Source organism: Phyllobates terribilis, unplaced genomic scaffold (assembly GCF_046119375.1).
Source record: "Phyllobates terribilis strain yellow unplaced genomic scaffold, ASM4611937v1 Scaffold_5__5_contigs__length_657084704, whole genome shotgun sequence".
NCBI classification, from domain to species: Eukaryota; Metazoa; Chordata; class Amphibia; order Anura; family Dendrobatidae; genus Phyllobates; species Phyllobates terribilis.
In genome coordinates this window covers 482,844,175-482,856,688 of record NW_027362765.1, presented here as the reverse complement: position 1 = coordinate 482,856,688, position 12,514 = coordinate 482,844,175, and positions in this window count along the sequence as shown.

Sequence of the window (12,514 nt, the reverse complement as noted above, 5' to 3'; positions counted from 1 at the left end):
GCTCTGCTCTGACCCTTTGCTTAACTGCTCCAGCAGTCTCGCTCTGCTCTGACCCTTTGCTCAACTGCTCCGGCAGTCTCGCTCTGCTCTGACCCTTTGCTCGCTGCTCCGGCAGTCTCGCTCTGCTCTGACCCTTTGCTCGCTGCTCCAGCAGTCTCGCTCTGCTCTGACCCTTTGCTCGCTGCTCCGGCAGTCTCGCTCTGCTCTGACCCTTTACTCGCTGCTCCGGCAGTCTCGCTCTGCTCTGACCCTTTGCTCGCTGCTCCGACAGTCTCGCTCTGCTCTGACCCTTTGCTCGCTGCTCCGGCAGTCTCGCTCTGCTCTGACCCTTTGCTCGCTGCTCCGGCAGTCTCGCTCTGCTCTGACCCTTTGCTCGCTGCTCCGGCAGTCTCGCTCTGCTCTGACCCTTTGCTCGCTGCTCCGGCAGTCTCGCTCTGCTCTGACCCTTTGCTCAACTGCTCCGGCAGTCTCGCTCTGCTCTGACCCTTTGCTCGCTGCTCCGGCAGTCTCGCTCTGCTCTGACCCTTTGCTCGCTGCTCCGGCAGTCTCGCTCTGCTCTGACCCTTTGCTCGCTGCTCTGGCAGTCTCGCTCTGCTCTGACCCTTTGCTCGCTGCTCCGGCAGTCTCGCTCTGCTCTGACCCTTTGCTCGCCGCTCCGGCAGTCTCGCTCTGCTCTGACCCTTTGCTCGCCACTCCGGCAGTCTCGTCCTGCTCTCCTCTTGCTCGCCGCTCCTGACGGCCTCGTCCTGCTCTACTCTTGCTCACTGCTCCAGGCGGCCTCATCCTGCTCTACTCTCGCTCACCGCTCCAGGCGGCCTCATCCTGCTCTACTCTCGCTCACCGCTCCAGGCGGCCTCGTCCTGCTCTACTCTCGCTCACCACTCTAGGCGGCCTCGTCTTGCCCTGCTCTCACTCACCACTCTAGGCGGCCTCGTCTTGCCCTGCTCTCGCTCACCACTCTGGGCGGCCTCACTCTGCTGTGTTTGTCCGCCACATCTGTGGTTCTGTTCCTGAGTCACAGTTTGTACTGGGTCCTATCCCGCCTGTGTTCCAACCTGCTAGTGCCTCCCTGTCTGCACTCTAGCCGTGCTTGCCTGTACCCCCCTGCCTGCATACCCGCCTGCTTATACCCACCAGTCTGTGTGCCAGCCTAACCTGTCTGTTCCTGTATTCCCCTGTGTGGGTCAACAGCCGTGTCCGCGGTCTGTCCTGGAGTAGCACCTGGTCCCTCTGCTCGGTTCCTCCTTGGTGCACTGGCGTCGTATGTCGTCGTGCGACCCTGGTCGGATCGGGTGAATACTTAGTTACGCCCCACCAGGCATTCACTCTCCGGCACGGTCCAGTGGAATCACTACATATACACACACACGCCGCTCAGACCGGGCGTGTGCATTACACCTGTGATGCAACCTTTCATCAGTTTATCTCAGCTGTTCACATCCAAGGAGATTAGCTAGAGTGCCATGGGTTGTAAACTTCTTGATTATGTTGCTCACAGTGGATAAGATCTCTGGAATTGGACTTGTATAATTAAGATTATTCATATTTCTAAAAATGTTGTTTCTCAGGTCCTCAGACAGTTCTCTTCTCTTTCTGTTCTACATGCTTAGTGTGGCACACACAAACATCTGGTTTCAGATGTGATTTTTATATTGCCCACACCTGTTACTTGCCACAGGTTAGTTTGAATGAGCATCACATGCTTGAAGCAAAGTTGTTTACCCATTATTTTGGAAAGGTGCCAACAATTTTGTCAACCCAATTTTTGGGGTTTTGTGTGAAATTATGTCCAATTTGTCTTTTTTTCTTGTTTTTTTGTGTTGTTCCAATACACACAAAATAAATAAACATGAGTCTAACAAAACATGTGCAATTGCAATAATTTTCTGGGAGAAATACTTAAATTTTTGGAACAATTTCAAGGGTGCCAACACTTTCAGCCATGACTATATCTATATCACACAATGGACAGGCAGGAGATAGGTGGCTATTAGTGATGAGCGAGCACTAAATTGCTTGGGTACTCATTGCTCGGGTCGAGCAAGTTGGAATACTCGGGTGCTCGACCCGAGCAACGAGGCCAATGTAAGTCTATGGGAAACTCGAGCATTTTTTAGGCGACTCCCCCCGGCGGTCTGCAGAGGGCCTAAAGATTGCCCAAATCAATGGGAACAGTGCTCTAATGACATGGTAACAGCATGGGGAAGACTCCTGGAAGCATTTCTGACTCCCAGGTCACTGATGTCAACAACGCTGTCAGAGTATTATGCCACTTTTACCGACTCACAATAAAACATACAAAAACAAAACCAAAATGAATTTTCCTGGGAAATATATTAAGGAATATCCTTTCCAGGGTAATGACTTGTATATAAGGCAAAATAAATAACCAAAACCAAAAATACTCCTCCACACCTTGGGCTATGTTCACATGTAGCGTTTTTGATGCGTCTTTTAACTTTAGCATTGCTTTCAACCGTGACAAATGCATTCACTGGGAAATGTCATTTTAACATTTCAAAACCTTATCTGGCCATGTGGTGTGTGACACATCATCAGACAAATGCATACAGTGCTGAAAAGACATGGGAACAGCATGGGGAAGACCTCTGGAAGCATTTCTAACTCCCAGGTCACTGCCTAAATGTGTGGCCATCATAAGTGATCCTTGGCGCATGCGAAGATGCATCCCGCCATGCACCTGTAGTTGCAGACTTGCAACAATCACCGTCCATGTCCTTGTCCCAGTGCAGCGTTCAGTTGTCCCTACCCCATTCCTTGTACTGCAAGCGCAAGTATGCAGCCAGCCACCCACCCACCCACAGGCTGCAATACTATACAGCCAATTTTTTTACAGCTGCTTGCACTTGAAATGTGGCCTTTTAGGCTCATGGAGGCGGAAGCTTTTCATAACCTCATGCCCTTGGTGGCCGGGTGTCCATACTCGGTCCCTAGCCGCCACTGTTTCTCCCAGTGTTGTCTCCGCCTTCCACAAGCACGGGTCCCACAAAATTACCCGTGCCCTCCCCAGTGTACTTACAGGGAAGGACTGCCTAACCACAAACACGTGGACAGGTGAATGTGGCGAGGGATGGTACGGAGACAGTCCACAGCTTTTTTTTAATGAGAGTTGTATTTAGCTCAGTGAAAGGACTGGCATAGAGGGAAACCGTATCTACCCTAGGTGTCATTTCTGCCTGGAAGTACTCTAATGCAGCTTGTTACAGTAGCAATGGCAGTCCGTCCAACTAGAGATGAGCGTTGTTCTACTCGAACTGTTCGCCAATCTCAAATTCGAGCTGTTTTGGGCGGTGTTCGAGCCGTTCGGCGAACACGAACAATTTGATAAAAATTCGGCTGTTCGATAACTGTTCGTGCACCAAAATCATAACTGGATTTTTTCTCAGTAATGATGAAAATTAATGTTAATACGCAATTTGAGTGTACAGCGGGGTGGGGGGAGGGGCAGGGGATGGATCTCTGCAGGAACAATGAAGATCTCCATTTTTTTTTCTCTTTCCCGCATTTGCAGTGGGGAGGTGCAATCTGTCAGCCTATCAGCAGTGCACACACGGAGCGAAGTGCTTTTTTTCACACAAGCAAGGGCATGTGTCATTGGTAGTGTTGAGCGATACCTTCCGATATCGGGAAATATCGGATCGGATTGGATCGGACCGATACCGAAAAAGTATCGGATATCGCCGATTCCGATACCGGAAACCAATGCAAGTCAATGGGACATAAATATCGGAATTAAAATAAACCCTTTCTTTCCTTGTAGGTTATTTCTACATGAAGGAAAACAACTAAGAATAATGTAGAATGTATTGGGGGAGGTGGGGGAGACAATAAAGGCATAGAGGTTTAGCCCAGTTAAATGGAATAGCAGGAATTAATATTTTTTTATTATGTTCTGAGTTACGGAAATATTAACTATGTTAAGTATTTTTATATTTTGTCAGATATTTATGTTTCACTACTTCCATGCTCTTCACCTTCTTTTTTACTTCTCCCACACTTTCTCCTTCATCATCCTCAGCATCTTTTTCATCCACTTCTTCTTCACCTTCTTCTTCTTCACCTTCTTCGTATTATTCTTTTTTTTACATTCTTCATATTCTACTTCTTCATCTTCTTCATATTCTTCTTCTTCATCATATTCTTATTTGTGACAGGCATTCCTGTAGTTGTTATCTATAAAAGGTTGGACATTACACCTTTCGTTCTGCCCGTCACAAAAGATTTACAACAGGATTTGTCCGCGTTCAGTTTGGCCTGCAGCAGCAGGTCTTTTCCAGGGGCACCACGAGGAGGAACGGACTCACCCCCATACACTGCTTAGTCATCTTCTGCTTATAATTTAGATATTATCTTTTGCTCTGATTTTTAGTCTTATGCTTAATGTTCTTCCGCTTTTTGTTCTGCAGCTTCTTGTATTTCTGCTTCTTGGTTTTCTGTCTCTTGTTTTTCTGTATCTTGGTGCTTGTCTTCTCTTCTTTGTCTTCTTGGTCAACTTCTTCAGGGTCATCTTCGTGGTCTTCTTCGGGGTGGTCTTCAGGGTCGTCGTCTTCGGGGGTCCTCGTCTTCGGGGTCCTCGTCTTCTTCGGGTTGGTCTTCTGGGTCCTCGTCTTCGGGGTCCTCGTCTTCTTCGGGGTGGTCTTCAGGGTCCTCGTCTTCTTCGGGGTGGTCTTCAGGGTCCTCGTCTTCTTCGGGGTGGTCTTCAGGGTCCTCGTCTTCAGGGTCATTGTCTTCGGGGTCCTCGTCTTCTTAGGGTTGGTCTTCAGGGTCCTCGTCTTCAGGGTCCTCGTCAGGGAGATCCAGAGTGATTACCAAGAACCATTTCAAAAAGCTTGAACTTGGAAATGTAGCAGAAGGTACAAGAAAGCTGAGGAACTACCGAGGACCAGCTGACGGTACTGGAACCCGGATGGATAGCAGAAGGTACAAGAGCCAATGGAACTACCGAGGACCAGCTGATGTTACTGGAACTCGGTTACTAAGCAGGAGGTACCTGTGCCAGAAAGCACTACCAAGGACCAGCAGACGTTGGTGGAACTTGGATACCGAGAAGGAGGCACCTAATCCAAAGGCACTGCCGAGAACCAGCTGACGGTACTGGAACCCGGATGGGTAGCAGAAGGTACCCATGTAAAAAAAAAGTTCAAGGCCGCGAGCCGGCCGCAGTTACCAAAACCCACAGTCCTACAGAGGGTGCTTGTCCTATTGGCACTATGGAACCAGCCTTCATTGCCAGATCCCGCAGCCCACATAGGAGTCACCTAAACTGCAGGCACCATAGAGTCGGCTAACCCGACCGCAACACGACAGGACAACGCATTGGAGGCAAAGTGACGTTGACACTACCCGGAAACAGCTGGCGTGCTGGAACCAGGCTGGGCAGGAGGGAGTACCCGTGCCAAAGACACTGCCGAGAACCAGCTGACGGTACTGGAACCCGGATGGGTAGCAGAAGATACAAGAGCAAATGGAACTACCGAGGACCAGCTGACGGTACTGGAACCCGGATGGGTAGCAGAAGGTACAAGAGCCAATGGAACTACCGAGGACCAGCTGATGTTACTGGAACTCGGTTACTAAGCAGGAGGTACCTGTGCCAGAAAGCACTACCAAGGACCAGCAGACGTTGGTGGAACTTGGATACCGAGAAGGAGGCACCTAATCCAAAGGCACTGCCGAGAACCAGCTGACGGTACTGGAACCCGGATGGGTAGCAGAAGGTACCCATGTAAAAAAAAAGTTCAAGGCCGCGAGCCGGCCGCAGTTACCAAAACCCACAGTCCTACAGAGGGTGCTTGTCCTATTGGCACTATGGAACCAGCCTTCATTGCCAGATCCCGCAGCCCACATAGGAGTCACCTAAACTGCAGGCACCATAGAGTCGGCTAACCCGACCGCAACACGACAGGACAACGCATTGGAGGCAAAGTGACGTTGACACTACCCGGAAACAGCTGGCGTGCTGGAACCAGGCTGGGCAGGAGGGAGTACCCGTGCCAAAGACACTGCCGAGAACCAGCTGACGGTACTGGAACCCGGATGGGTAGCAGAAGATACAAGAGCAAATGGAACTACCGAGGACCAGCTGACGGTACTGGAACCCGGATGGGTAGCAGAAGATACAAGAGCAAATGGAACTACCGAGGACCAGCTGACGGTACTGGAACCCGGATGGGTAGCAGAAGGTACAAGAGCCAATGGAACTACCGAGGACCAGCTGATGTTACTGGAACTCGGTTACTAAGCAGGAGGTACCTGTGCCAGAAAGCACTACCAAGGACCAGCAGACGTTGGTGGAACTTGGATACCGAGAAGGAGGCACCTAATCCAAAGGCACTGCCGAGAACCAGCTGACGGTACTGGAACCCGGATGGGTAGCAGAAGGTACCCATGTAAAAAAAAAGTTCAAGGCCGCGAGCCGGCCGCAGTTACCAAAACCCACAGTCCTACAGAGGGTGCTTGTCCTATTGGCACTATGGAACCAGCCTTCATTGCCAGATCCCGCAGCCCACATAGGAGTCACCTAAACTGCAGGCACCATAGAGTCGGCTAACCCGACCGCAACACGACAGGACAACGCATTGGAGGCAAAGTGACGTTGACACTACCCGGAAACAGCTGGCGTGCTGGAACCAGGCTGGGCAGGAGGGAGTACCCGTGCCAAAGACACTGCCGAGAACCAGCTGACGGTACTGGAACCCGGATGGGTAGCAGAAGGTACAAGAGCCAATGGAACTGCCGAGAACCAGCTGGCGGTGCTGGAGCCCAGGGTAAATACTAAAAACAGAAGAGCCAGAGGTGTATTTGGAGGAGGTTTTAAATCCGTACTACAGTGGATGTGGACAAAGCAGGAGAATTTGCCGGACACACAGCTGGGGATCAGCTGACGTTACTGAATCCCAATAACACTGGAGCAAGCGTTGACTGTGCAGACGGCACTTCTGAGCAGCAACTAGCGGTATTGGAGCCCAGGGTAAATACTAAAAACGGAGGAGCCAGAGGTGTAATTGGAGCAAGTTTTAAATAAGTAGCACAGTGAATATGGACAGAGCAGGAGAAATTGCCGTGAACACAGCAGGGGAACAGCTGACGTTACCGAACCCCAATAACACCGCAGCAAGTGTTGACTGTGCAGACGGCACTTCCGAGCGCCAACTGGCGGTGCTGGAGCCCAGGGATAAGAATGAAAACAGAGGAGCCAGAGGTGTAATTCGAGCAACTTTAAAATGTGTAGTACAGTGGATGTGGACAAAGCAGGAGAAATTGCCGTCCGCACAGCAGGAGAACAGCTGACGTTACTGAACCCCAATAACACGGCAGCAAGTGTTGACTGTGCAGACAGCACTTCCGAGCGCCAACTGGCGGTGTTGGAGCCCAGGGTAAATACTAAAAACGGAGGAGCCAGAGGTGTAATTGGAGCAAGTTTTAAATAAGTAGCACAGTGAATATGGACAGAGCAGGAGAAATTGCCGTGAACACAGCAGGGGAACAGCTGACGTTACCGAACCCCAATAACACCGCAGCAAGTGTTGACTGTGCAGACGGCACTTCCGAGCGCCAACTGGCGGTGCTGGAGCCCAGGGATAAGAATGAAAACAGAGGAGCCAGAGGTGTAATTCGAGCAACTTTAAAATGTGTAGTACAGTGGATGTGGACAAAGCAGGAGAAATTGCCGTCCGCACAGCAGGAGAACAGCTGACGTTACTGAACCCCAATAACACGGCAGCAAGTGTTGACTGTGCAGACGGCACTTCCGAGCGCCAACTGGCGGTGCTGGAGCCCAGGGATAAGAATGAAAACAGAGGAGCCAGAGGTGTAATTCGAGCAACTTTAAAATGTGTAGTACAGTGGATGTGGACAAAGCAGAAGAAATTGCCGTCCGCACAGCAGGAGAACAGCTGACGTTACTGAACCCCAATAACACGGCAGCAAGTGTTGACTGTGCAGACAGCACTTCCGAGCGCCAACTGGCGGTGTTGGAGCCCAGGGTAAATACTAAAAACGGAGGAGCCAGAGGTGTAATTGGAGCAAGTTTTAAATAAGTAGCACAGTGAATATGGACAGAGCAGGAGAAATTGCCGTGAACACAGCAGGGGAACAGCTGACGTTACCGAACCCCAATAACACCGCAGCAAGTGTTGACTGTGCAGACGGCACTTCCGAGCGCCAACTGGCGGTGCTGGAGCCCAGGGATAAGAATGAAAACAGAGGAGCCAGAGGTGTAATTGGAGCAACTTTAAAATCTGTAGTAGTGAGAATGTGGACAGAGCAGGAGAAATTGCCGTCCGCACAGCAGGTGAACAGCTGACGTTACTGAACCCCAATAACATGGTAGCAAGTGTTGACTGTGCAGGCAGCACTTCCGAGCGCCAACTGGCGGTGCTGGAGCCCAGGGATAAGAATGAAAACAGAGGAGCCAGAGGAGTAATTGGAGCAACTTTAAAATGTGTAGTACAGTGGATGTGGACAAATCAGGAGAAATTGCCGTCCGCACAGCAGGAGAACAGCTGACGTTACTGAACCCCAATAACACGGCACCAAGTGTTGACTGTGCAGACGGTACTTCCGAGCGCCAACTGGCGGTGTTGGAGCTCAGGGATTACAGTTCAGGTGGTAGAAACATGAACAGAACAGGAGACCTGGATACTGTTGCCAACCAATTATTTATTCTGGAAGAGGACTGGCAAATTCATGAGAGATCCAGGCCTTGTTCATTTTGAGAAAAGTAAGCCGGTCAACGTTATCGGAGGATAGTCGCATGCGACGGTCTGTTAGTACACCACCTGCGGCACTAAAGACGCGTTCCGATAATACACTAGCAGCAGGGCAAGCTAGCACCTCCAGTGCATACTGACTAAGCTCTGGCCATGTATCCAGCTTACAGACCCAAAACTTGAAGGGAGAAGAGCCGTCTGGGAGTACACTAAGAGGGCAAGACATGTAGTCTGTCACCATCTGACGGAAACGTTGCCTCCTGCTGACTGGAGCTGTCTGTGATGGTGTAGACATTTGTGGCGGCGGGGACACAAAACTTTGCCACATTTCGGCCATACTGGTCTTGCCTTGTGCTGAGGCGCTGCTTCTGCTCCCTCTTTGTGCAGAGCTTCCTCCACTGCCTCGACGCACTGAGCTGCTTTGTAAAGCACTAGCAGCACTGCTCTCGGTTGGAATGGAGAACATGATGGAATGCACCAGTGCGTCTTGGTACTCCCGCATTTTACGCTCCCGGTTCAATGGTGTTATGAGGCTTTGTAAGTTGTCCCGGTAGCGAGGATCTAGGAGGGTGGACACCCAATAATCAGCCGTGTTGAGAATGTGGGCGATGCGGCGGTCGTTTCTGAGGCACTGCAGCATGAAATCAACCATGTGCTGCAGACTGCCAACTGGCCAAGAAACGCTGTCCCCTGCTTGAGGCGTGATCTCTGCCTGCTCTGCATCACCCCACCCTCGCTCTAGATACTGACTACTAGAGCATTGTGTACCTCCCTCCTCTGGACAGATGTCTTCCTCATCCATTGACTCCTCCTCATCCTCCTCACAAAGTGTCCCCTGCCTAGGCCTTTGTGAGGAACCACGTTGCGCAGACTGTAGAGAAGCAGATGGCATTTGTGACTCCTCATCCTCCACCTCTTCCAAAACCTCGTCCCTTAGTGCTTGCAGTGTTTTTTCAAGCAGGCAGATAAGGGGGATAGTCATGCTGACTAGTGCATCATCTGCACTCGCCATCCGCGTGGAATAATCGAAGGCACGCAAAACGTGGCAAATGTCCTTCATAGAGGCCCACTCAGTGGTGGTGAAGTGTGAACGGCGCGCACTGCGACTTGTTTGCGCCTGCTGCAGCTGGTACTCCATTACTGCTGCCTGCTGCTCACACAACCTCTCCAACATATGTAACGTTGAATTCCACCTGGTGGGTAGGTCACATATGATGCGATGTTCCGGAAGACATAATCGGCGCTGCAGAGCTGCAATGCGTGATCTTGCATTGCTGGAACGCCGCAAGTGAGCGCACTCTATGCGGACCTTGTGAAGCAGTGCATCAAGATCCGGATAGTCCCTCAAAAAACTCTGCACGACCAAGTTGAGCACATGTGCCAGACATGGGATGTGAGTGAGGTTGCCTAGGCCCAGAGCTGCCACCAGATTTCGGCCATTGTCACACACTACCATGCCTGGCTGGAGATTCGCTGGCACAAACCACACGTCACTCTGCTGCTTGATGGCATTCCAGAGCTCCTGCGCTGTGTGGCTTCGATTCCCCAAAGAAATTAATTTTAATACGGCCTGTTGACGTTTGGCCACGGCTGTGCTCATATCGGTCATCATAACAGGTAACCGTTCACGGGTCGATGTGGAGGTAGACCGTGACGGCTCCTGCAGCGCTGATTCAGAGGAACTGGAGTATGAGGAGGAGTCAATGTGTACAGACTGGATTCCTGCAATCCTTGGAGTTGGCAGAACACGTACAGCGCCACTCTCAAGATCTGTACCCGGCTCCACAACATTTACCCAATGGGCAGTGAGGGAAAGGTATCGTCCCTGTCCATGCTTACTGGTCCACGCATCAGTGGTCAGGTGGACCTTGCTACTGACGGCGTTTTGTAGCGCATGTTTAATTTTTCCCTCCACATGATGTTGCAGGGCAGGGACGGCTTGCCTGCTGAAATAAAAGCGGCTGGGCACGTTGTATTGTGGGACTGCCAATGCCATAAAGTTACGGAATGTGTCAGTCTCCACCAGCCTGAATGATAGCATTTCAAGGGCCAGTAGTTTAGCAATGCCAGCATTCAGAGCCTGTGCTCGGGGGTGGTTTGCCGAGTATGGGCGCCTTTTCTCCCATGCCTGTGCTAACGATGGCTGTAGACTGGCCTGGGAGTGTGAGGATGACTGGGAAAGTGGTGCTGTGGGTGGAATTACACTGTGTCTCTGTACAACAGTGCCAGAGATTCTTCCATGGCGATCCTGTGAGGAAGCCGAACCAGCTGTGTGTGAGCTGGAGGAAGAGGCTACAACACGAGCTGAAGAGGTGGTAGGTGGCGCTGTAGGTTGGCCTAGGTCTTCAGTGTGTTTGTGTAACTCCACCACGTGCTTGGTCCGCACATGTTTCCACATATTTGTGGTATTGAGGTTGCTGACACTTTTCCCTCTTTTCACCTTCTGATTACACAGCTTGCATTTGACAAAGCAAATGTCATCTGCAACTGTGTCAAAAAAGGACCAGGCACTGCAAGTCTTGGGAGCGCCCGCTTTGGATTTTGGAAGAGCCATGCTCCTAATGGGTGCCGAAGTGGAGGCTACAGGCAACCAAGTCTGCCCCCTCCCTCTCCCTCCTTTTTGGGCCGTTCGGGGAATCTCTTCCTCAGAGCTGCTCCCACCACCTTCCTGTCCCTCACGCCATGATGGGTCAAGGACCTCATCATCTACACCACCCTCTTCAAACAACTGCTTCTCCTGGGTAGTCTCGACAGCACAGTACGCACCAGAAAGTGGCACCTGAGTCTCATCATCAGATGCGTACTGAGGTGTGCTGCTGACCATAGGCACTGGCCCACCCGCCTCTTCAGATTCAGAGAGACAAAACGGTTGCGCATCACTGCATACTACCTCTTCTTCAAATTCTCGAATTCTGCTTGGCTGGCCCCCTCTTTCCAAGCCAAGAGATTCAGAGAACAGAAGTAGAGATGGCTCCTGTCCAGGGCTCTCTGACTGCCTGGGCAATTTGGCAGGTGGTGAAGAGACAGATGGGTGCTCTTCAGTGCTCAGGACCTGAGAGGATCTGGAACTAATTGAAGTCGATGCGTTAGCTGCCATCCATCCGACAACGGCTTCAATTTGGTCCTCGCGCAGCAGTGGGGTACGGCTAGCTCCTACAAAGCTGCGCATAAAGGACTGTTCCCTGGTAAAACTGGGGGATGCTGAGTCACTGGTGCCCGCAGCAGGCACAGAATCCCCACGTCCTCTCCCTGCAGGCACAGAATCCTCACGTCCTCTCCCTGCAGAAACTCCACGCCCACGCCCACGACCACGACCACATGCCTTACTCCCTGCCTTCTTCATCTTGGTAGACTGATAAAGATAGGCAGAAAAGTACTAAGGGCTTAGTGTGCTTATTCCTGAACAGCTGCTAACAGGTATAAGAAACACTAATTTTATAAAGTGTGGACTAGACTTTAATATGAGCTAATGTGGCCTACACAACTGTAAAGTGGAGTGTTTGGTGAACTTTATTTAGGTTTTTTTTGTCACAAAAAGACACTGGATGTGCCTAAAGATGTAATAACGATAGTATCACAAACTTTTTGTAGCTATTACAATGTAGGAAGGTAACCTACAATGCAATAGATGAGGCTGCAAAAAATAGGCTAATACTAATCTGGCTGGGGCTGCAGGGCCCAATGCTGCAGAAAGGCTCCTCTATCTACTCCTATATAGTGTGTTTGGAATCAATTTAGCTGAATATGGATGGAACCACCACACTAATAGGAGATATCAGGAA